Source organism: Notolabrus celidotus, chromosome 3 (assembly GCF_009762535.1).
Source record: "Notolabrus celidotus isolate fNotCel1 chromosome 3, fNotCel1.pri, whole genome shotgun sequence".
NCBI classification, from domain to species: domain Eukaryota; kingdom Metazoa; phylum Chordata; class Actinopteri; order Labriformes; family Labridae; genus Notolabrus; species Notolabrus celidotus.
This window is the reverse complement of record NC_048274.1, coordinates 40,270,275-40,295,308: the sequence shown is the minus strand read 5'-3', so window position 1 is coordinate 40,295,308 and position 25,034 is coordinate 40,270,275. Positions and strand designations below refer to the sequence as shown.

The window sequence follows — 25,034 nt, the reverse complement described above, 5'->3', positions numbered from 1 at the left end:
ATAGAGTCATTGTTGACTTCTTTAGGATAATCATTTAATTTTATTTAACCTTAATTACCTCAGTTTTGATGTGAATGCACCTTTATTGTATTGTATTTATTCTAACCGACAGCCTGACCTTTTCCTCTTATTTAACCTTGTTGATCAGTTACCCCAGCCTAACCTGGCACAATTCAATGCATAACCTCATCATTATAATTACCATAAGGGATTTACTTAGATGTCTGACTGCCATTATATATGAATTATTAAGTTCAACATAGAGTACTATGCATGCAAAAGTCAGGCCAGAGGCATGTCTAAATCGAAGTGATGTGTGGTGAGGTCAACAACAGGTTATGAGGTTATGAAAGCCACTTATAAAAGCTGTTACATCTCTTTAAGAAGCGTTACTGCAACTGGTTGGAGTAAAGGTATTAGCCTATGTTTAAACCATTCTTGATTCTAACATTAAGATTTTATGCTTGTGCACACACACAGTTAAAAATGGTTCTCTCCTTATTTCTTTTTAGTTGTGTGTCATAATTTATGACACTCAAAACAAATCTGCACTATCCGACTGTATAGCCAAAGCTGTTGGTGCCAGCCTCTTTTTTAAAGTATGAGTAAAACAAGAAAACAAGATGCACTGAACCTTTCAATAATCAAGAACAGATAATCATACATGTTCCTCTTACTATTACTCTGTTACAGAGGTTCTAATGCTGGTATAACATACTTTTAAGTACGATTCTCATACTTTACATTTTTTGTATTGGATACTGAACTGCAAAGACAATTTTTTTTATAATTAAAGATTTCTGTATTGGTTTAAATATGTTTATGCCTTCTTCCCCTCACTGACTGTAGTCTTAGAAATAAATGTATTTTATGTAGTTAGCATATGCCCCTTTGTGGGTGCATATGCATTTGAGGTTGCATTTGTGTGTATCATTGGATGTGCTGTGTCTTTATTTTTATGTGCAAATGTGTGTGACTAAGGATCTGTATTTAATATTGTGTTTGTGTGCCTGCCATGTGACTGTAGTGTGAACCTCTGTATGACTATGTAATGTACTTTTTGCGTGTGTGTGTGTGTGTGTGTGTGTGTGTGTGTGTGTGTGTGTGTGTGTGTGTGTGTGTGTCTGTGTGTCTGTGTGTCTGTGTGTCTGTGTGCAATGTGGAGCCCTGAGAACTTGGCAGTGTGTCAGCTGTGTGCTCCAGCAGTGAGGGGGAGCTGCTGTGTTTCTCTGCCCTGTTCTGGATCCCCTTTCAGCCTGACACAATCCCACAATCCCACAGCTCTCAGCTCTCAGCTGCAGCCTCCACAGCACCAGCACTAACCCACTGTGCTCTTATACCCACCCAGATCACTGTTTCAGCACACCAGGATCTGGCTGCTGTCAGCGTCTTCAGTTGTGTTCCAGCACTGTACTCTTTTGGAAAATAACCTATATCCACTGCCTGTTTTTACAGCAACAACATGTTGAAAAATTCTACTTCGAAGACCTCATCAACAATGACTTACTTGTGTTATAATAACGATAATACATTTCATTTGGAGGCGCCTTTCAAGTCACCCAAGGTCACCTTACAGAGAATAAAAGCAGTCATCATTAAAACAGAAGATTAACATAAAAACTAGTGAAGTTCAGTGTCCAGTTAGAGGGAATATGACTGACTGAGTCTGACTGTCTTATGTGTGGGGGGAGGGAGTTCCAGAGTCTGGGTGTTGAGCAGCTGAAGGCTTGGGCACCCATGGTACTGAGGCGTGACGTTGGGATGGTTAGCAGTCCAGCAGAGGTTAAGCAGAGGGAGCGGGAGGGAGTGTATTCATGAGGGAGGTTGCAGAGGTAAGTGGGGACCAGGTTGTGTAGACCTCATCCACAAAGACTTCCTTGTGTAATTGAAGGATCAGAACATACTTTTCACTTTCACCCCTAGTAAAACTCGCCAGAAACAGACTTTATAATTAAAGCATGTTTAGCACTGTGTTCATCAGCTCTTCTTTTAACAACACACTGTAAACGTTTATGAACCCAGGAGACCAGGCTCTGGAGTTTGATAGTGAAATGTTTAGGATTTCAACTGTTCAACTGTTCAGTGTGTCCTTTGTCGTATTTTTGGGGTCATGATGTTCCAAATGTTTTCAGTGGGTGACAAGTCAGGACTGCAGGCAGGCCAGTTCAGCACCTGGACTCTTCTACCACAGAGCCATGCTGTTTTAATACGTGCAGAATGTGGTTTGGCATTGTCTTGCTGAAATATGTAAGGTCTTCCTGAAAAAGGCATTATCTGGATGGCAGCACATGTTGTACCTAAACGCACGCACGCACGCACGCACACACGCACGCACGCACGCACGCACGCACGCACGCACGCACGCACGCACGCACGCACGCACACACACACACACACACACACACACACATATATATCAGGGATACTGACTTTGAAATGTGTGCTGATAACAAGCCCATCTTAAATGGGCTGACAGAAATTAGTGGCATTTCTGGATCCTGTTTTTATATAGTTTGTACATGTGTCAAATTTGCATGATACAGTTTAACCTGAATTGTGGATGTAGCATGGACAATGGTTCTTGGATGTGATTTTGAGCCCATGCAGGGATTTCCACTACAGAGTGATGTTTGTTTTTGGTGCAGTGCTGCCTGAGGACCCGAATGTCCCGTCCATTCAGTATTGGTTTTGGTCCTTGTCCCCTATGTACTGAGATGTCTCTAGATTATCTGAATCTTTGAATGATTTCATGTAATGTAGATGATGAAGTCCACTGATTCTTTAGTTAGTCTGAGGAACATTATTCTGAAACTGTTGAACTATTTGCTCGTGCAGTATCCCACAGAGCGGTGCTACCATCTTTCAGCCTCTCTTGAAGACCCTTTTTTATAACCAGTCATGTTGTAAATTAACCCAATCAGTTTGGAGATGTTATTCCACATGGTTTCTTTTTTTCTTTTTTGGCATTGCAGTGTTTCCTTGTTCCTGTCTTTTAAATGTGTTGCTGGCATCAAATTGAGATTATTTTTCATACAACAAAATTTTGTTCCAACATTTGATTTGTTGTCTTTGGACTGTCTTTGGACTGTCTTTGGACTGTCTTTGGACTGTCTTTGGACTGTCTTTGGACTGTCTTTGGACTCTATATTGGAATTTTTCAATCCAATATAGATATTCAATTATTTCAAACCATCAAATTCAACATAAACTTCCCCTTTTGGGGAATTGGGGTTTAACATAAATAAATAAATAACCTGAAGTTATTTCAGGAAAAACCCCATCACCTGAGTGAACTGTTTGTTAGCCGAAATAGTGCAGTCTGATATCCCTGTATGCATATTTACCTTCACTCATATTGAATGAATCTACAATGCTAAATCAGTGTGTAAATCAACTCACAACCATAAAATAGACGTTTATGTTTTTTCCTTTTTAAAATTAGCATTTCATTTAAAGTCCTGCCTCCTCGAAGCACCGACACAAATGTTTTGTTTAAGTTTGTGGATCTGGTTTATAAAAAGGAAAATGTTGATCACAGGTCTTTTTTAAACTGCTTTATGATTGAAATGTTGACACTGAGCCTGTTGTTGCCTTTCAAACTTGATCCAAAAAATCAGCTGATCACTTCTTCTTTTTCATTCTGACACAAGGATGTGGTCCTCGTCAGCTCTCCCATCAGTGTTTCTGTGCATCATTTTCATCATCAGCAGCAGTAGCAGCTGCGCCCCCCGAATGGACCTTCACAAGATGAGTATTGATTGATTCTTCTCTGAGTGGTGGCGATAATGTGACAAACAGCAGTCATTTCCCACTGAAACATCACTCTCGCTCACTAGCGGAGCCTTTATCACAAGAGCATCTGAGGCTTCCTGGAAGTACTCTTCCAGCACTGGACCGGCCAATCTGTGGATCAGATGACAATGTGGCGACTGTCTTAATAACTTTGTGGCATGCTTCAGGAAGTGACAGGGACAAGTCTTTGGTCGGTAAAAGGGGATGTAGTGTATGGGAATAACTGTGATTCTGCCTTTTACTTCCACAGTATTTGAGTACTGATATATTCAGTTGGATTAAAAAATATAATTACATCATTAATTGTACAAAAATACAGCCTGTCAAAATATTGTAATGACACGATATGACTTGAAAGACCTGCTCACTTTAAGCATTTACAATTCAGGTGTACTGATACTAAATTAAACCCTACTTCTTTAATCCACAGTCATACAGTTCACCGAGTCAAGAAAGGTACAAACCCTAAAAAAGATTTGGTATCCTGATTTTTAGCCTTTCGTCTGAAACATATGGAAGCTTTTATTAGACCTTAAGAACTCTGTACAGGAGCTTCCAACCTGATCTTAGATTCTTGAAATAACCAGAACCCCTTGTTACCATCACCCGCTTTATTTTCTTACTGATCATCCTGCTGTATCAAATACTTGATTCCAATTGGTCAAAACCACTGGACTAATTCTGAATAGCAAGGGCAACGCCATGTTCAACAAGGTCATGAGCTTCGTCACACATTTCACTTCTACTTTTTGACTCTGAGGCAAAAGTTTTATTTCTAAGGCATTCTAAACTGGTAACCGTTAGCATGCTGAATAGGTAGACTTAACATGGATTCTCTAACACTGGATGCTGTCCTGTGGTCAAGGCAACAGCAGCAGAGCTGGTGAGAGCATCTCTAAGCTGCTGATCTCTACAAAGTCGCTTAAACCATAAGAATGATAACAGCAATAATGTTCAGAGTGTGACATTGTCATGTGTCAATGTCAAAGCTCTAGCAATAAAGATGTCTTCTGGCTGCGGTTGGTAATTTTAAAGGTTAAGTGCCTCAACATGTGAAATCGCATTAGGAGTGTTTTAAGCTGTGTTCCTGTGTCTATTTCATGATTATTAGATGGATTAGATACAACTCTTTTTTGATGTAGCTGCTTTCAGGCTGCAAAACAGTTGTCCTTTAACCTATGTATGTAGGCATTTTCTGAAAGATTCAAATGTCTAATTTCCTCTGTTTCATGAACACAACTGTAGTGTGTTGGGTTGTGTCCCACCAAAGTCTTTGAAACCTGTACTGTTAATTCTGTGCCTGAATGCATCATGAAGATTGAAGCCTGCACTGCCCACTAAACCTTTGCAAATAAACCAAAACGACATTGTCTAATTCACAAAGTACACACAAAGGGTTAATGCTCCACAAACTGCTCTGCAGAGCAAATAGCGTATCTGTGCGCCAGTGTTAGTTGCCTCTGGATGACCTAAAAACAACATATCTGCACATAAAGTCTGTGTATATTACTTTAACATTACTATGATTACTACTTAGAACGAGCTGATGTTGCAGATCCATGTGAAGAAAGAAGTGTCTGGTTGGCCCTACAGGACACATTTAGCACACAAGGCCCGGTTTGCTCTGGAGGTGACAGTCAGTCCTCTGCATATGTGCATGTTATTCAATGTTATAAATGCTGAAATGATCAATCCTTAACAAGACTGACATGTAGTCATTGTTAGAGGCGGTGGAATACTTTTTGAGGCGCACTTTGTCCTGTTTATTCTCTCTCTTTTTTTTTTTTACGTTGTGTTGTCTTTTGTGAACTCATTTGACCAGGCTGCAAGTCAAAGCAAATGAAAAGTCAGACATGCGTCAAATTCATATCATATCCCTGCTCATTTAATGAAAAAGTGTTCAGGGAGCCACCCTGCTGCAGACAGAGACACTGCCACATCAGCGCTGTGCGTGTGTGTGTGTGTTGTGTGTATTTGTGCGTGTGTGAGTGCGCATCTCTGCATGTGTATGCACGTGTTGCTCATCTGGGTGAGTGTCTATGTGCTCTAAATGCTGATTGATGTATCTCTGGCTTTGTCAGCCCTTTGGCATAGGTGGAACAGGTGTGACTCTGCCACAGAGCGTGGCTCAGACAAGCCATATCAAGGCACAATGAGGTCATTGTGCAACACAAACATTCCTGCACAGGGCCCTCGGACTTTTACAGGCTTGAGGTAGCCATCTGTGTGTGTGTGTGTGTGTGTGTGTGTGTGTGTGTGTGTGTGTGTGTGTGTGTGTCTGTGTGTGTGTGTGTGTCTGTGTGTGTGTGTGTGTGTGTGTGTGTGTGTCTGTGTGTGTGTCTGTGTGTGTCTGTGTGTGTGTGTGTCTGTGTGTGTGTCTGTGTGTGTGTGTGTTGCTCCAGGTGAGGGGGATTTGGATGAGATTTGCTGTATGAAAGAGAAGTGTGCTCACCAGCTGCGTGTCCCTACACACTCTCAGAAATACCTCCAAGGCTCAGACAAGCACACACACACCCACACCCACACACACACACACACACACAAACACACACACACACACACACACACACACACGCACAGACCTAAACAAAGACACACAGATGGGCCAAGTGACGATTCTCCTGTGTTGCAAAATCAGCGTCTTGTGTGTGAGAGTGGGCGTTGGGTGTAGTGGGTCTGGATGACTTTTTCCGACTGTGTCACTCTTGTCTCAGTCATACAGCTACAGTCACGGCTGCAGTGGTTTGTATGGATGCGGGGGTCCATTATAACTATATGGATGTTACTACAAGGATGAAGTCATCTGGTCTGACTCAAGCAGCTCAAGCAGTGGCATCTGTGTTTGTTTGGATCCTGGCTGACATTTCAGCCCCCGTGTCCTAACACTGAGACAAAACACATGTAAACTCACTTCTAATTCCTTCTCTCTCCTCTCTCCACCTGTCTGCATTTTTCCTGCAGGATGAGGTTGCCATTTTTAGTGGGTAGTCGTTGGGAGGACCATATCGTGTGTGTGTGTGTGTGTGTGTGCGTGTGTGTGTGTGTGTAGTGTTTGTCTAAGTGTTTAGTAGTGCTATCCCAAGGGTTGGGTGTCTGGACTTGGTCCCTTGTAGCTGCTTTACAGTTTAACTAGCCTTGACTTGCTGTGCGGTGACATGCCTGCACTCCACTCGCTGGGTGGATCTGCACCGGGTGTATTCGTGTGTGTGTATGTGTATGTGTGTATGGATCAGGGTGGGTGTAAGGCTGGAGGCTGACTGCTGGGCTATGCTTGAAAGACTCCTGGCATGTGCTGGTGCCTGCATTTTTCACCCTTGACTGGAAGCATATGCTGTAGCACAATCGAGACAGTGTTAGACAGGCTTGGCGTGAAGGACCCAGGCAGCTTCCTCCACATCTGGCAGCGCTTGGCCCTCCTTCCAGGTGAGTCACGTCCCCCGGGAGGGTGGCTCTGCTGCAGCCCTTGGCCCCTCAGCGCTGAGGCATCTGGAAGTGTCTGGATCACTCTTGTAGTCACATCTATCTCCACATGCGTTTCCAATTTCATCACCCCCACAACCCTGCTGCCTCCAGCCACTCACTGACCCCTGCTGTGCCCTTATTACCCCAACACCCTCACTCAATGTGACAGGATTTATCAAGACAGATGTCCCTATAAAAATTCAAGCATAATTCTGGTTTATTACAACCTGAGGACTACTGTCACTATTTTGACAGTTTTCTATTTTTCATGAAAGCATTTTAGTCTTTATGCAAAGTGCTTAGATCTGGAAAAACAAACGGCCACCCAAAAAGATGAAGGAAATGGAAAAATAAGTGGAAATCAAACAAATTTGGAAAGCTGGGAACTAAGATGAATGAAAAAGTACTACCTACACACAGGGGGAATTCACTCAGAATGGATTGTTCCTGCAAATAGCAGAGAGAATTGTGCAGCATTTGCCCCAGCTACTGCTCCGTCTCAAGGTTCAGTTCACAAAATGTTTACAAAATGTTACATGTTTTGTGTTTTATTGGGACTGAAATGAGCTGTCAGTATCTCCACGCTCTGCTGTGCAAAGCTGTGCTGTGCGCTCTCATCCTGACACCACCAAATTACATCAATATGAATTACGAGCCGGATGCAGATGGACAGTTCTTACATTTAATTGTGAAGTTGATTCATGACAGATCTGATACAAATTTTGCAGTTAATATCTAGCTTACTTCCTGGGTGAGAAAGCAAAAAGCAGCTTGTTCAATGATGTAATGGCACAGCCTGTATGTGGTGAGGTTGAGCCTCAGACAGCTTCAGACTGATTTAACCACTGATTATTAAAAAAAACAGTCATGTCAAAGTAACTAACCCGCAATGAAATACATGGAAACAACACAGGTGCACAGAGACACTTTTTACCTTCCAGTGCAGTTTTTGGAGCATTTAACCTTTGTGCATGCTTTTTGAATTAGAGAAAAATGTCTTTTTGGCTCATTTTCACAGGGTCAGCTGGTGCAACAGCCACACAATCCTCTTGTGAAATCCTTATGTGTAGTAGTAACTTTCCCACTATGCTGGTGTTCTTACTTTCAGATGAAAAAATCAGACATTGATATTACTTGGAAGTCTTGTTTGCAAGTATTCCTTTAGGCTTTAGGTTTAAACTTCGTATTGCTTCTCGAGACACTCTGTAACAAGATGTGTACAGTTTATTTCAGCAAACAATTTCACATCTTGTCCAACACAAAATACCGGAGTCAAATTCTTTGTATTCTTGAGATACACTGTGATTAAAGTTCTTTCTGAACATCCAGCAGACACGAGCAACATGAGCACTCAATGGAGTTTTGTTTTTTTGACCTCGTACACAGAGGTAAAACAGTTACTCCTTTTCCTTTAAGCTCTGTTTTGGTCTCCACCGGCACATTTTTTTTCAACTTCACCTTGCCCTCCCGTATTACTTCACTAATGTAAAATACAATAGAACTTAGTACATCATATTGTATTCTGCTCTTAGATATGTGGTGGGGGATTGCAAAGATAATATTTGTCTGAACTAATACTTTACAGAACTAATGCCTTAAAAAGCAACCTTACAATCTTATGGAGGCATCAAATAACTTCAAGGGGGACAGCTCCTCGTCCTGGCCTTTAAACAGGAATGTCACAGGCAGCCTGGGTAATTATGTCCCTTAGCCTAATGGCTGTTGGGGAGGCCAGCTGTGGGTGATTTGTGTGTGTTTGTGTGTGTGTGTGTGTGTGTGTGTGTGTGTGTGTGTGTGTGTGTGTATGAGTGTGAGGGGGGGGGGGGGTTACTGATGGGAGTTGCATGTGTCAGAGTGGATTGATCATGACACAAACAGATGTATGTTGGTGGAAAACATATCGGTGTCCATGTGGAATTGGTCTATTCTGATCATTAAAGAGATGAAAATAAACATCTTGCTCTGATTAACAGCAGTTGTCCCGAAGGGCTTGTCAGCCACGCCAAACCATGGCCGTACATATGTGTGTACAGATTTTGCTTTTACATAAATATGTTCCTGTTTTGAAATTGGTTATCCATGCTGCAGCTGTAATATCTGGGTGTGTGTCAGCCTGTAGGCCAATCCAGTGGACCGTCTACTTTTTCCTCTAAGCTGTCTGAAGAGAGATCTGGAAGAAATAAAAAATGTGTTGGGTTTAATTTCTGGCAAGAAATCATTACTGCAACAGTCTCTCAAAACAGTATTTCCCTCTTTCTCAAACAACCTTACACACACACACACACACACACACACACACACACACACACACACACACACACACATAGCCTTACCTTCCTTCTCAGAGGTTATTTAGAAAGGAATGCTCTCAGAGTCTCACATTTCACCAAAGAAGCAGAAAAGGTGAGGGAGAGTGAGTGACAACCAAATTGGGGGAAATTGGAAAAAAATCAAGTGGAGCCTCATCCTGGACCACAAGGTTATTGTGTGTGTGTGTGTGTGTGTGTGTGTGTGTGTGTGTGTGTGTGTGTGTGTGTGTGTGTGTGTGTGTGTGTGTGATTTCAACATTGTTTTAAAAATGTAAGTGCCATGGTGCTTGTGCTGCTAAATGTCATGATGGGACAAGAAGCTGAAGAAGTAATGCAGTCAGCTCTTTGATTCAGTGAGTGTCACACACAGGGGTGAGACTTGATCGTCAGCAGCATGCATCACTGTTTACATGGAAATATGAGCCTGTGTGTGTGTGTGCATGTGTGTGCATGTGTTCCAGGGAGACACTCTTTCTTCTTCACTGTCTTGGTCGTCTCAGAGGCGACCCCGTTTCAAGGGCCTGTAAGAGACTGTCAGTGTCAAATAAGAGACCGGCCATGTAGTAAACAATCCAACACACACTCCTGGGACTACCACTGTCTCTGTGTCTGAGCATGTAGCGGGCTTGACACACATTTGCCCTGACTTTTAGAGAGAAAAACAAAGACAAAATTGGCAGCATGGAGTCCTGTGAATGCCCTGTGAAATGGGTCTTGTATACTGATAAGTTTATCTGAAGTCTCCAGTTCTTCAACACTAGCCTTCCTAATGAGGCACCTCTCCTCTCTTATGTTGAAAAGATAGCCTCAGAGAAGATTTTTCTGTGTGCGCGCCTTGTGAGCATCGATCAGCCCAGACTTGTAAAACAGCTTCCACAATCCAATTTTCTACCTTGCTGTATTCATTTCAAATTGCCTCACTGATGCCACGGTTGCTTGGTTGAAAGAAAACAATTACGTGTGTATTAAAGCCTCACGCTCAATCCAACATTGTGTACCTTGAAGTTTATGCTGATATTTATTCGATTTTTAACAAACAAACACCATGTGTGTACAGAAGTTTGATGAAGAATTGGGTGATTGTAACAATATTTATTGTGCTTTACAATAAAAATCTATCCTGATCAACTAAACTATGACCACAGCCCGGGTAAATGATGTCATTGGGAGTTATACAGTGTAGCTGTAAGCAGTGCAAGTGGATAAAAATAAGTACTGGTACTCTCCTTATTCACCTGTAGGTGTGTGTACTGTGCTGCCTGTATTAGTTGACAGGCCAACATTGTAGTTATCTTCTGTCACTCAACTTTCTCTCATTTATCAAACACTTTACAGACTTGTAAGCATTAGCTTGACGTTACTCTGGACTTGGTAAATGGATTTGTATTTATAAAGTGCTTTTCTAGTCGTTCTAACCACTCAATGTGCTTTTCCACTACTCATTGCATTCACCCATTCACACACTGATGGCAGAGGCTGTTATGGACAGGGTCCATCAGTGTTATCTAATCTCATACATATAAATTCAGGGCAGAGGCAATTATGGGGTTAGATGTGTTTCTCAAGGACACTTCAGCATGTGAGTACAGGAGCTGGGACCAAACCGCCATCTTTCTAATTGAGAGAAATCTGACTATCACTCAGCAGCCACTCTATAGGATGTTTTGTTTTTATTGACGTATCAAATAGCTGTACATCTATTTGCCTTTTTCGGCCTTTACCTCCATAAGGTAGAACTCAAGCTCTTTGACCTTCAGGATGTAGGCGTCCGTCTTCCCACACTGGCCAGGCCTGGAGGCAATGCAAGCGAGCAGTTTCCCCTTCTGGAATTGCTCCTCTCCAAGGGCGATGATCTCTACTGTCTTTTTACTCTTGTTGTTCTTCTTCTTGGTCTCCTTTGACCTTTTCTTGTTCAGGACCTCTTTCTACTAAGGAGTTAGCTTGGCTCCCTTCTTGTGTCCTAGAGGAGTGGCGTAGTGAGCCTCATACAACTGCCTGGAGGGAAGGCTGTTAATGAGAACCATGAGATGTAGTTGTTCACCAGGGTCTTGGTTCTGACCAGCTCCTTGTTTGAGGCATTTTAGACCACACCTCCAATTAATTTGATGGAAAAGTGAGCATCATGTAACACCTGCAGAAGGACTCGAGCATCATGTATTATGCCATGGGTAATGTATTTTAGGTGCTCCAAGTGTCACAACCTGGCTCAAAAGAGTGTGACAAAAGGCAGACCACACACCGTCTGTAAAGGAATAACAACTGTTTTTATTAAATAAAATGAATCATATTTAGACAACTCAAAATCAAACAAAAGGTGAATGCAGTTGGCAGGCCAGGGATGAGAGAGCGAGTGATCTGCAGGTCTGCTTTTGGTAGCTTCCTGAGCCCAGCCTGCTCAGGTGTGCTGCATCATGGTCAATCTCACTGACAGGCTCCACCCACAACTACCTGAAAGAGAACAGAACCAGCAAAAGGGAAAACAACAAACAAAGGCCAGCCCTGAGGCCGTTACACAAGAGAAACCGTAAAATGGAGAGAACAGGACAGGGTACTGGCAGCTGGTAAGAAGTCCTGGTGGGCCAAAAAGTCCCAGTACGCCAAGGGGTTAAATTTAGAAGTGGGGGCACACTGTAAGCTTAAATGTTATGCCTGCAGCAACTCAGTTTATTGATAAAATCCATATCACTGCCCAGAGTTTTCATTCAAGTTTGTTTCTACAGTGACAAGTTTTGATTTGGAATTACTAAGCAAAACAAACAAACTACACTTAACTCCACTGGATCAAAGTGGAAGGAAATAAAACCCTGAAATTGATATATCAAGGGCTAAACTGAATGCAAAGTATACTTTGATACTTTTCTACCAGTGCATCTTTTGCCAGAGTACAACCAATATGAGGAATGGCTCAGTATTCTTCAGACACAGGCCACCATAGCTTGCTTTGTAGCCCCAGGGTGCTGCTGGGCTCAGCGTCAAGACTCAGCTGTTACAAGTCCCAACACAGCCCTGACACAGCCATGCCGCAACACAGGCCCTCAGGTGATCAGTCTCTCTGTCTCTGTGCTTACACATGCACACAGACTTCTTAAGCTTTAACTTGAATCATCAGCCCTGGCACCAAAGCAGACAAGAGATACGTTATTGGGAGGAGAATTTAAAGCCCTGAAAAAGCAAATTAATTGAATCTGAATCCAAGTTGTTTCAACAAAAGTAAGCACAAGATATCACATTTAAAATAACATGTATTTAATATCTATTTCACTTTGGATACAAGCTCAGTAAGTGCCAGGTTTGTATACTCACAAACTCTCATTATTTACTGATGGCTGCGAAGCCACTGATGGAGGTGCAGTTGTGATAGGCTGAAACTACACAACTACACAACTACACAACTGACAAGGAACTTTCAGAAAGTGGACAATGTGATTTAGAAAAGCTACGACTATTCTCATCATTTTTTCATACTTGCATAGTTATGTATAATAAGCTCAACCAGAAAAAGGTTATCTGATGAGCATAGAAATCACACTGCCTTCAGGCGTTTAGGCGGGGTATTGCAGAGCGAACAGACACTATTGTTATCATGCATTACCTTCATTTCTTCCTTTGGGTATACTCAACAATACTGTTCTCCTCATATATCTGTCAGTTCTTAGTAAATGCTCTGATAATCATGAGTCATTGTTTGACTCATTCATGATTGCCACACCACTGTCTGAGCAATATATGACTCATGACAAATTCATTGATTATTTAACTTTTAATATCTAATATTATAATTATTCTATCTTAATGACCACAATAGAACAGTTCTCTGGTTGACTTCATGAGTTAATAATGTCACTAAACTAAGTATGGCGCACCATTATTAACTCATGGACCACATGCAAACATGCCCTGTGGTTTGTTTTCAATACCTTCGATGTCGGAGAGCCGTACTGCAGATGTATGTGGAAGCAAATTGAAAGAGGAATTTGAGAGCCCTCTCAGCCAGGGCAGGATAGTCCTTTCTCACAGATAGCCAGTTCTGTGAGAGTAACAGAGCATCACATTTCCCTTTCTTTGACGTGCCATAAGCTTCTGATGGGACATCAAATCAAGACTGCACCTTCTCCAGGAGAAAACGGGTCTCTGCTCCAGTTTTGGTGAGAAATATCCAGATCAGAGAAACAGTCCTTGAAATATCCTTGTAGCTGGGACTGAATGAGTGGTGAAGTGGAGCCTGAATTATCATCAGATGATAGCAGCTCTTGTTGGAGATGTGGGAACATCTCTGTCACTCCCTTTGAGAGTTTGCTCAGCCATAGGTATCTAAAAGCCTGTCCTGCACATAAAGTGTGTATGTCCCACATCCTTGCATGCTCTGACTGAGTATATTTCAATATATTGAAATGTTAAATAAGTTCACACGTTTTTAAATTCATTGATGTAATGGGGAAGAAACTGTCCTGCCAGTTGTTGATTCTCAGATGAGAGGAATCCACTGATCAATCCTCACGGCTCAAAATAACGTCTCAGCTCTGCCCCATGTGAAAGCTAATTGAAGTGGAGTCGTAGCACTCAAACCTGGAACCTAGTTCATGATACAAGATACCAAACAGAGGGTGTTTCATGTGATTACTTGTATAACTTCCTGTAGTTTCAGCTGCAGTTCATCCTCCACCCTTTGGCCACAAGAGCTGGCATGAAGCTTGCAGTGTGTTGCGACTACTTTTGGGGCTTTCTCTGCTGTATCAAAGCTGACAACACACTCTTTCTGCCTGTCGAAGCTGGTGTTCCATCTGAACACACATCCCCACAACAAGAAAAAGTCCATTGGAGAAGATGTACTTATCTAAAGCTTAATACATAAATGTAGGCATTCTCACCACGCATAATATCTCTGGTAGCTGGTAGAATGAATTCATCTCTCATTGTGTGAGGTGTCTTTGTACGAGTACCGCGGTATGAGGCCTTCACAGCCCTGGCTTGCTGCTTGAATGTTGCTGACTGCATGGCAAGACGCTTTAATTGTAATTATTTCCAAAAACAAAGTTGTAGATGCTCAAGTGGTCTGTTGTACCTCTTCTGGTCACCTGTTGGTATTTTTCTTTGGATATTTTTTTCATTTGAATAGGAGGTAGGCAGCTAGTTTTCAGAGGTTTTTAGTTTTCAACTCTCTGATATCAATCAATCAATCAGGCTTTATTTATATAGCACCTTTCATACAAATCAAATGCAAATCAAATGCAACCAAAAGTGCTTCACAGTGATTGAAAAATAAGAAAGAAGCAGAAATGAAACAATGGCAAGACATATTAGGGTAAGATAATAATAATAATAATAATAATAATAATAATAATAATAATAATAATAATAATAATAATAATACAAATAATAGTACAAATTAAAAATAATAAGAATAACATCAAATAAAATAGAGAGTAATGCACACCAAAAATAAAATATGTGTAATTAAAATAAGTTAAAGCATAAAAATTAAGAACAAAAATAGTTAAAATAAATAGATTTAAAAAGGGTAAGGATAAGAGTTGAAAAATATATACTAAGGCTAAAAAATATCAATAAAACTGAGTAGATAAATAAAAAATAAAGTAAATGATTAAATGAATAAATACATAAAAATAGAATAAGATAACAGTTAAAATTACTAAAATAATAAAGCAACATTTAAATCAATATTATAGTAAAAGGTAGGTAATACAATTGTTAAACCCTACATAAAAGCCAGACTGAATAAATAAGTTTTTAGTTTACGTTTAGAAGTCTCAATATCTCTATCAGCTCCTCTCAGATCCTCCGGCAGGCTGTTCCATCGCCTTGGAGTGTCGTGACTGAAAGCAGCGTCACCAAATGTCTTTGTTCCGCTCTGAGGAACAACTAAAAGAGAGGAGCCGGAGGATCTGAGAGGCCTTCCTGGTTTATACACTAAAAGCAACTCTGAGATGTAGTCTGGTGCACGGCCATGCAGCGCCTTAAAAACTAGTAAAATAATTTTAAAATCAATATGAAAAGCAACAGGCAGCCAATGTAAAGATTTTAAAATAGGCGTAATGTGTGCTCTCCTTCTGGTCTTCGTTAAAACTCCTTCTGCTGCATTTTGTATTAACTGCAGTTTGTTAATTGTGTTCTTTGGAAGACCGGAAAGGAGAGCATTGCAGTAATCCAGCCTGCTGGTAATAAAAGCGTGCATCAGTCTCTCTGTGTTGCTCAGAGAGAGAAACGGCCTCACTCTAGAAATGTTCTTTAAATGATAAAAAGCTGTTTTAGCGATAAAACAAACATGTGGTTTAAAATTAAAATCAGAGTCAAATAAAACACCTAGGTTTCTCGCTTCCTGGCTTGGATTAAGTCCATGAACATTTAGTGTGGAGGCCAGTATCTCTCTCTGAGCCTTTGAGCTGTAGACAAGTACGTCCGTTTTGTCCTGGTTGAGCTGTAAAAAGTTATGTGACATCCATGCTTTAATATCTAAAATGCAGTTAAAAAGTGAGTCAATCGGCCCAGTGTCATCAGGAGACACGGCACATAGAGCTGAGTGTCACCAGGAGACATGACCACATAGAGCTGAGTGTCATCAGGAGACACGGCCACATAGAGCTGAGTGTCACCAGAAGACATGACCACATAGAGCTGAGTGTCATCAGGAGACACGGCCACATAGAGCTGAGTGTCACCAGAAGACATGACCACATAGAGCTGAGTGTCATCAGGAGACACGGCCACATAGAGTTGAGTGTCATCAGCGTAGCTGTGGAAATCTATGCCATGTCTCCTGATGACACTGCCCAGGGGAAGCATGTATAAGTTAAAAAAGTAACGGTCCTAAAATTGATCCTTGCGGTACCCCACAGGTAACCTAATGATGTTTGGAGTTTTGATTATTGATTGTTACATAAAAGTTTCTGTTAGAAAGGTAGGATGAGAACCATTTAAAAACACTCCCGGACAGACCAACATGCTCACTTAATCTGTTTAAAAGAATTTGGTGGTCAACAGTATCGAAAGCAGCACTGAGGTCAAGTAGCATCAGGACTGTATGTTTGTTGTTGTCAAGGTTTTTTCTAATGTCATCTACTACTTTTAGTAAGGCGGTCTCTGTGCTGTGATGTGTTCTTAAACCTGACTGAAACATTTCAAATTTAATTTGGTGTTTGAGTTTAAAAAGGTATTTATCTGAATAAAAACAAGTTTCTCTAAAATCTTAATTTAAAATGGGAGATTTGAAATTGGTCTAAAATTGCTCGGTGATAAAATGTCTAAGTTCCCTTTCTATAAAAGAGGTTTGTGTGTTGTGTTGTGTGTCAAATAAAAAGATCTAAATAGTTTTGTGATTTTATGGTCCATTGAACAGTAATAATACATTTAACGAAGGCAAATAGGTGGACGCATACTGCATAGTCTCTGTGCAGATAATCGGTTTTATACATATCATCTAAACCATGTCAATGATACACCTGTGCTGACTAATACACCTGTGCTGACATGCTTTTGATAACGTCTAACATGTAAAAATGTAAGATATGTTTATTAGGTTTAATGTTAGCATGCCACTTTGTGTTTATTGAGTGATAAAATGCTAACAACTGCTTTATGGACGTGAACACAGAGGAGAGTTGTGGCTGAAACAGCCTTAGAGGTAGCTAGTCACAAACAAGGAACTGAAAAAACCTGATAATTACACTAAATGAAAACTCAAAGAATTCCAAGCTATTATCATTCTTTCTGAAGGAAACAAGGATGTATTGGAGTGAGGTGGACAAGGGCGTTCTTAGAAGTGCTTTAACCTTGACGAAGAGTATAATATATAAGCTGTGGACATAATTTATTGCTAATAATTTCATGTCAAATATTTCCTGCAACTTTTGGGGGGGGGGGGGGGTTGTTCATTTCTCACATGGGCGAATGGATTTGTTTCCGGGGTAACATCTGCTTTTGGCTAAAGGAGGGCTATGTTATCTGTCGTAGGTCAGAGTGAGAGACAGCAGTTCAAAGATGAACAGAGGCAGGGGGGGAGATGGACTGGTGTGTTTGTTTGGACCAGAGTTTGAAGAAAAGTGGAAAGTCCAGTGGTGGTTAATTGGTGTGTTTAGGTCTGAGGTCATGAGGGTGGCAATGGGAACACACCGCTCAGCCCTGAGCGGCAGATGGATATACAGCCACCACAGAGACGCTGCTCAATCTAATCACAACTAAACACTATGAAGACACGCACAGACCCCCTCATCTCCTTTTCCTTTCTTGCTCTCTCCTCTTCCCTGACCCTCCTCTCCCCTCTCAGGGCTTTCTCAGTGCCCAAAGCCCAGGGGAGGTCACAGTGTGTCACAGCAGCAAAGGCCTTCAGATTAAACTGTTGGCAATTTCTAAATGACGATATTTCTTCAATCTTCCATATGAGTCCTCTGTGAGTGTTCTGCTTACTGCTCACCTGCTTCTTTCTATAATTGAACAGAGGTAGGATTGTGTATGCTTTTTCCCTCCAAAAATAAAGGGTTAGATTGAAAATATGTTCTATTTGCCAGGTGTGTTTGCACATACAGGGAATATGATCTTTACACAGCTATCTCTGAAACCACACAATTAGAGCATAGCTCAGCAGTGAGGAGGACAAATGATAAAAAAAAATGTTGAATGGAAAAAGATTGAGGGGCACTGATCCAGAAAGATGCAGGTGCATCAGATGAGGAGAAACAAGCCTGCAGGGTGGTTTGGATGAGGCAACAGGGAGTCTGTACAAGACAGGAGCAAGATGTGGAAAGAAGAATCTCATGGGCAGCTCTGAGGTAAGCTGATCCCCACTGGCTGGAACTGTTGATCTGGGCAGTATTCACAAAACTCCTGAAAACTTCCTGAAATTTGTGGAGGTGGAGGTGCATGTGTGAACGCAGACAGTCACAAATTTTCACAGTAGGTTGTAAAATGACAATTACACTGTGCTATCAGTGCAAAGCCAGAGGAGATAAAGACATGAGGTTGAAGAAGGACAATCATTTTCAAGATGAGCACAGTGAAGATGTCTGCGCAGCCATCTGTTTGCACATAGCCTTTATATGAATGCAAAAACTGTCACCATAGTGTAGTCTGTAGTTTGTAAATATTACTCATGTGTTGATGAAGCATCTTGTCACAGCACTAAGACACTTCCCCATTCTTGGCAGGTCCAACATTTCTAGTCATTGATCCTGCTTAGCTTCTGCCAACTCCCTACACAACCAGCTGATGTTTAGAGCAAGGAACATTAAAACAGACTGAATAGTACTGACAGTGCCTGTGAAACTGTTCAGAGGCACAGAGGGAAAAGGTCACAGTCAGGCCCAGCTACACACAGCAGACCATGAGCATGTCTGGTTGTTGGTCAGAAACATTTAAGCAAGTTGAATCCTCACATAAATCCTGCTCTGTTAGTGGCAATGACCTTTCTTTGACCAAATGTACAATAAGGTTAATATTAGGGCGGCAATGCAATTTTTTCACTCTGTAGTTAGGCGCTTAGCCTTGTACTTGATGGAAAATAATGAAAACAACATTCTTCCAGTTTGAGCTAGCACCTACGAGCTAAGCATACAGGTGCAACTGATCAGACTGATGTCAGTGGGCAACCGCGTCACAAAGCAGGCAGAGCGCTATTTTAGAGTGTGTGAATTTCCACAGACTAGAGAGTGAAGCTACATTGAAGATGTTAACGACTGCACTTGATAAATGAGGATGGCAATTGATTGCATGGTCAACATTGCAGAGGAATCGGGTCTGAGGGACTTCGGTAGGTTGGCATGCTGAGACCAGTTATTTGCCTTAGTGTAGTTTAACACAGTGATTCTCAAATGGGGGTACGTGGGAGTACTGCAAGAGGGACGCAAAAAAATCTGATTTAAAACAACTTTATCAACAGCATTTAATTTCTATTTCAATGCAACATCAAATAGGGCAATATTTCCAAATTGAGTATATTCATTCATAAAATGGACAGGTGGTTGAAATGCTTCTTGTTTGACAGAAATAAATTGGTGTGCTCCTTGGGCCATCAAAGGTATTAGCTGCCTCAATCTTTAGTTATTTCTGAAAAATATTGCATTACAACAGAATAGAATTTAGTCATCTTTCATTTCAATTTTATTATGACACTGTATAACCACATGTATACATTTGTTCGTGTTATTTTTCCAAACTATTTCCTGAAAAGTTTTCTCGACCAAACAAGGGGGTACTTGGCAGAAATTGTTTTTGAAAGGGGGTACACAAGCCAAAAAAGTTTGAGAGCCCCTGGTTTAACACATACAGTATCTGTATGAAGACAGACAAAGCAGCCAAACTGGAGCTCCTTAAAACGAGTAAATACTGTCACATTAACCAGGGATCCCTGGCCGTCAGTTAGTAATCAAAATGACTAAATAACTGCACACCATGTTGACACTGATTGGACATTTAGTGCATGCTCTCCTGTATATTTCTTAATGTATAACAGTTTTATCTTTTTAAACAGGATAAGCACTTTAAAGCTGTCCCCTCCCTATAACTCATGGTTTTAATATCATACTGTACACATCACTGCATTCGGACGCGCCTCAGTAAGAGCTCCTCTGTGTAGCCCTGGTCTGTATGCTTCTTTACCCAGATTAAAATACGTCAAGGACATCTATAGTGTGCTGACTTTTCTACCTTCTCACACAGTGCTGTCACAATGTCAAGCACATGTGAGCACTCACTCTGTACGTGTTGATACGGGAGGGCGCATTGAGTAAAGTTTCCTTTGAAAGATCACAAAACAATCACAATAATAAAAATGATCAATCAAATAAATCTGTAATACAGGGTTCTAGAGTGATCAGCATTAACATGTTTTGATTTCAGTGTTTCGTCCTGTTTATTATTATTATTGCACATCTGAATTAATAGTCACCACTGTTGTTATTCTTGGAATGGATAGAAACAAATCAAGAGCAAACCAAAACTGGTCAACTATTTTGCTGTACACTTTGAAAGAGAATCAGAATCACTGAGCATCTCAATTGTAGAAAGGCTGTTGTTTAAACAAGTTCATGTAAAGTTGAATAAAGTCGCAATCCACTGAACCTCTGGACAGCATGGGGGTGAGTGGAGGTGCAATATCTGGACAACTCTACCCAAGTCAACATGGTTTTATTCTACTGCATGCACATAGTTGGATCACTTTATTCAGAGTCCCTGTAAACAGTGAAGTTGGGATTCCCAATCAGAGGGATTTTAATCAGGATTGAAGAAATCCTGGACATGTAAACATAGTAAGTGTGTAGTAGTATAGATAGCTCACACATTTAAATATTGTCATAGCACATTCTTTAGTTAGAGCTGATGTCCTTCTGCCTCTGAAGGCTTGTTCTAAAGGTTTCAGCTGACAGCTAATATCCTGTCTTTTATTCTCATCTGAGGAACACAAACAAATTAGACATTTGTTGTGGGCCATTCTTAAACCTGATTAGTGGAGAGAATGGTGGTGAGTGGAACAAGATCTACTTGTCCTACGTAACATTACCCCCCCCCCCCCCCCCGAAGAGCCACACGTTGGGTCATGCAATGAGATCTTGAAGTCCAATGTCCTTTTTTTCCATGGCTCCTGAGTCCGTGAATATGTCTCTGTGTCCCCCGTCCCCCTGCTGAGAGATTCCAGAGGCTCCTCTCTTGGCCTCTCAGGGCTCCTGGGTCACTCGTTTGTCATCATGACCTTTGACCCCTGTAGGCCAGTGTGCCGGGAGGAATGTCGGAGATGTTTACCTTCGCTGAGACTGATGGTGTCCAGGTGGCTGTTTCTCTCTCCCTTTTTTCTCTTCCTTTTTTTCAATTTTGTGTTTTTCTCTGAGCCAGGCATCTTGAGAGCTGCACCGCTCTGCAGCAACCAGACAGCCTGGTGAATAATGCAAAGGTAGAGTGCGAGTAACACCCATTGTGCTGTTGGTGTGCTACTACTATCCCTGTTAATACCAGTGTCTACAGGCACTAATGTTCCACCTGATTCTTTGGTTTGGCATGTTTGTAGACAGACAGATTTGTGTCAAAGTGTCTGGATTGCTTTGACTGGAAATAAATGAGAGTGAGAGCGAGCTATTGATCAGCCCTTTGTCTGAGTTGGTCAGAGAACACACTCATCCAAAGCTCCACTTCCTACAGTTTGTTAGCCAACAGACAGAAAGCCAAGTGGTGTGGCTAGACAGAGAGGGCATTCAGTAATAGGTAATGGACCCCCACTTCCAGCTCCCTCCGCCCTCCACTTCACCATGGTGCCATCTATCACTCTCACACCGGACCTTCCCAGTGGCTCCTTGCTGGGTCCTCATCTACTGGAAACTCTTGGAAAGTTTCCTGCCCTCCCCTGCCCCCAGCCCCCTCAGCCCCTCTAAAGAGCCCATTAAACAGTGTTGTAATGCAAACAGTAAGTCCGAGGAGAGCGAGGGCCAGGTGTCGGGTGCGGAGGGGATGAGCGTCTAATGCAGCCATTACGAGTGGCGGGGAGGGTGGGTGGATTATCATAAAAGCATCTCCCCCCCTCTAATGTGGACATGTCTGATCAATACCAGACTCCAGGGAGAGGGGCGGGGGATGGACGGATAAAGACAGAGAGGAAGAGAGTAGCTTTATTAATCTATGTACTGCCTGAACACTGTGTCGCCAATCCTTGGGATGGCAGCAATGGGCAGAGAGATGGTATAAAACAGAAGGAAGGACAATTTCCTTTCAGTCTAATCCAATAACTATGAGTGACATTCAAGTTAGACTCTACCAGTGTTAACACTAACACTTATTAGCAGTATACAGACAATTAAGAAACGTCCTCATATAACCTACCAAACCAAGCTTAAAGATGGTGACTGCATTGTTTCTGTTGCTTGACAAAGTTTGCTTCAGCTTCCGGAGATGGTATCTCTTGGGGCAGTTCAGGATCACATTTCACCAATTAGAAGCTAAATTGACGGTTCCACGGATACAGCATACAGCTTACAGCTCTCAAGCATTGATACAGTTGCTACCTTTGTCTGTTCTGAGTCATATTCAATTGTTATTCAACTCAGTTTTCATTGATGAATACAAATGATATGAAGATATGTTCCTTTTTGAAACCCCACAGCACTGTTGTAAAGTGTCAGCAAACATTTACATGAATCTTATTAATATAAACACTTAATATAAATGTAAAAAAAACCACTGTCTGAGACAACACCAGTGTGTTAAAAACACCTTTAATGAGATATTATGAGTAACTTAATGGGTTTCTGTAAAGGCTATAAAAAAACCTGATCCTTGACTAGTTGCTGATTAAAACCTTAGTTTACATTGCAGGAAAGAAAAAGTGATGAATGAAAAAAGGGTCCGGATGTAAAAATGTGAGTGGCAGTTAGTCATTTGTTTCTATGATGTTGTCAGTAAAATACAAATGTTTCGTAAAGATTTAGTAGGGGTGTGAAGACTCACTTATGTGAGTTGGAACTTAACATCAAAGGTATAGCGCTATATAGTGCTTTTCAATATAATACCACAAGACTCTGGCATTGACCTTTACATTTTATGAGGAGTGTAAGTGAGGGACTTGTCACCAATGGTGGCTTCAGAGTGGAAATGTCCATGTCCATGTTAAAGGTGACATATCATGCAAAATTGACTTTTTAATGGTTCTTTACCTGAAATATGTTTCCCTGGCATGTCTACAAACCCCCCGAGAATGAAAAAAATCCATTCTGCCCCTGTTCTGATTTCTCCACCTTTCTGTAAATGTGTGTGAAACCAGCCGTTTCAGACTTCCGTGTTTTTGTTACGTAACAACAATATCCGGTCTGTCACGGAGTCAGAGCTCGGAGCTTGTTCAGCCCATAGACTGTATAAAATAATACTGAATCCCTCCCCCGTTTTTCATTCCCTGCACAAATGTGTGCTAACAAGGAGCTTAGGAGGGAGGCATGCTAGTTGTAGGCTGTCTTAATAAACACAAAGGTCGGTTTTACTCCCCACGTCTGCAGATTTGAAGATCTAGTGGATGATTTTTATTTGTCATGGATAAGTGCTAGCGCTAATTAGCATAACCACATAGCTACATGTTCATAGCTGTAGCTGTAGCTGTAGCTGTGTACCAAGACACACGTCGACATACTGACAAATAGGTCCTGCTGCCTTTCTGGCAGAGGTCGGTTTTACTCCCCACGTCTGCAGATTTGAAGATCTAGTGGATGATTTTTATTTATCATGGATAAGTGCTAGCGCTAGTTAGCATAGCCACATAGCTACATGTTCGTAGCTGTGTACCAAGACACACGTCAACATACTGATAAATAAAACAACAAGAAACACTAAATCTGTGACCAATCGTTCAGAAAGGTCCTGCTGCAGACGCCTCTCCGTCAGGATCAGATTCAGAGGGTTGAAGTAACGCGATCTCTGAGCAGCCGTGTATATTCAGCCAACATGTAAACATTAGATCAACGTGCTGGAGAGCCGAGGCACATCCACTTCCTGAGGGGGCGTGGTCAGAGGGAAAACAGAGTGTTCTGATGAGGAATGAAGAAGAGGGATTTTCAGGCATGCCAAAATCTGATTTCAAAGTGTTTTTTTGAGCATAAACTTTAAAGACATGTTTTGGGGACCTCTTAGACCAATATATATTGATGAAAAAAGCGTGATATGTCCCCTTTAACAAATTCATTCAGACTGCTGCTGGGAGCAGTGCATCTCACGTCCATCTCACGCACCAAAAACCATTACAATAGAAAGCTTTCTTATTTTTCTGAAAGCCATGAACAGATCTAGGCCGAAATGGTCATAGAATTCATGGGCTGTAATGGCTTTGTATTAGCTACATGTGGTATGTCAAAAGCATTGAAAAGAATATGGTAACACCAGAGACTGTATAATTAATGGACGTAGTATCCATGACATCACCCATCTGTTTCTGAAGAGCTGTTTTGATGCCAATTATTGGTGATGGGAGCCATATTGGTAATGCTGAACTCAACCAAACTTAGTGTGAGGAAAGGAGGCGGGGTTTGAGCCTCCTAGCCAACAGCTATGTGTTCCCTCCTGTCAGTCAAGTCAGTCATGTCCTTAAATGGGCAAAACTTGTAATCTTAATATCTTCTGAACTGTTCCGTTATACAAACTTCGATCCCCGTACAGTGTGTGCCGATAGAGAAATAAGCTAGTCAGACCTAAGCCATTTTTTGAACCAGGCTGTAAACATGTTTATTTCTGCTGCAAATATTGTCTTTTCTTAATTGGTATGTATGTGGTTGCCGGTGTTTCTGCAGCCAGCCTCAAGCTCAATGATCTGCAGTTTATAACACTTCCACATGGGCTTCTTATTTTGAGACCGAAGGTTGCCGTTTGGGTAACACTTATGCTAGCATTTCAAAATAAAAGCCTTTTTCTCTGTTAAAGACCTTCCTCGTTTTCACACAGTATTTTTATTCTGAAGTTTCAACCAGGACAGTTTTCTGGTAAAAGAAGTCCCTTGAG

The 25,034-nt window shown here is 41.4% G+C and overlaps 1 pseudogene; it reads right to left on the bottom strand.

The window, feature by feature from the left end:
• Positions 1-11,260: 11,260 nt before the first annotated feature.
• On the bottom strand, positions 11,261-16,364 carry LOC117810513 (annotated as a pseudogene).
• Positions 16,365-25,034: the final 8,670 nt, after the last annotated feature.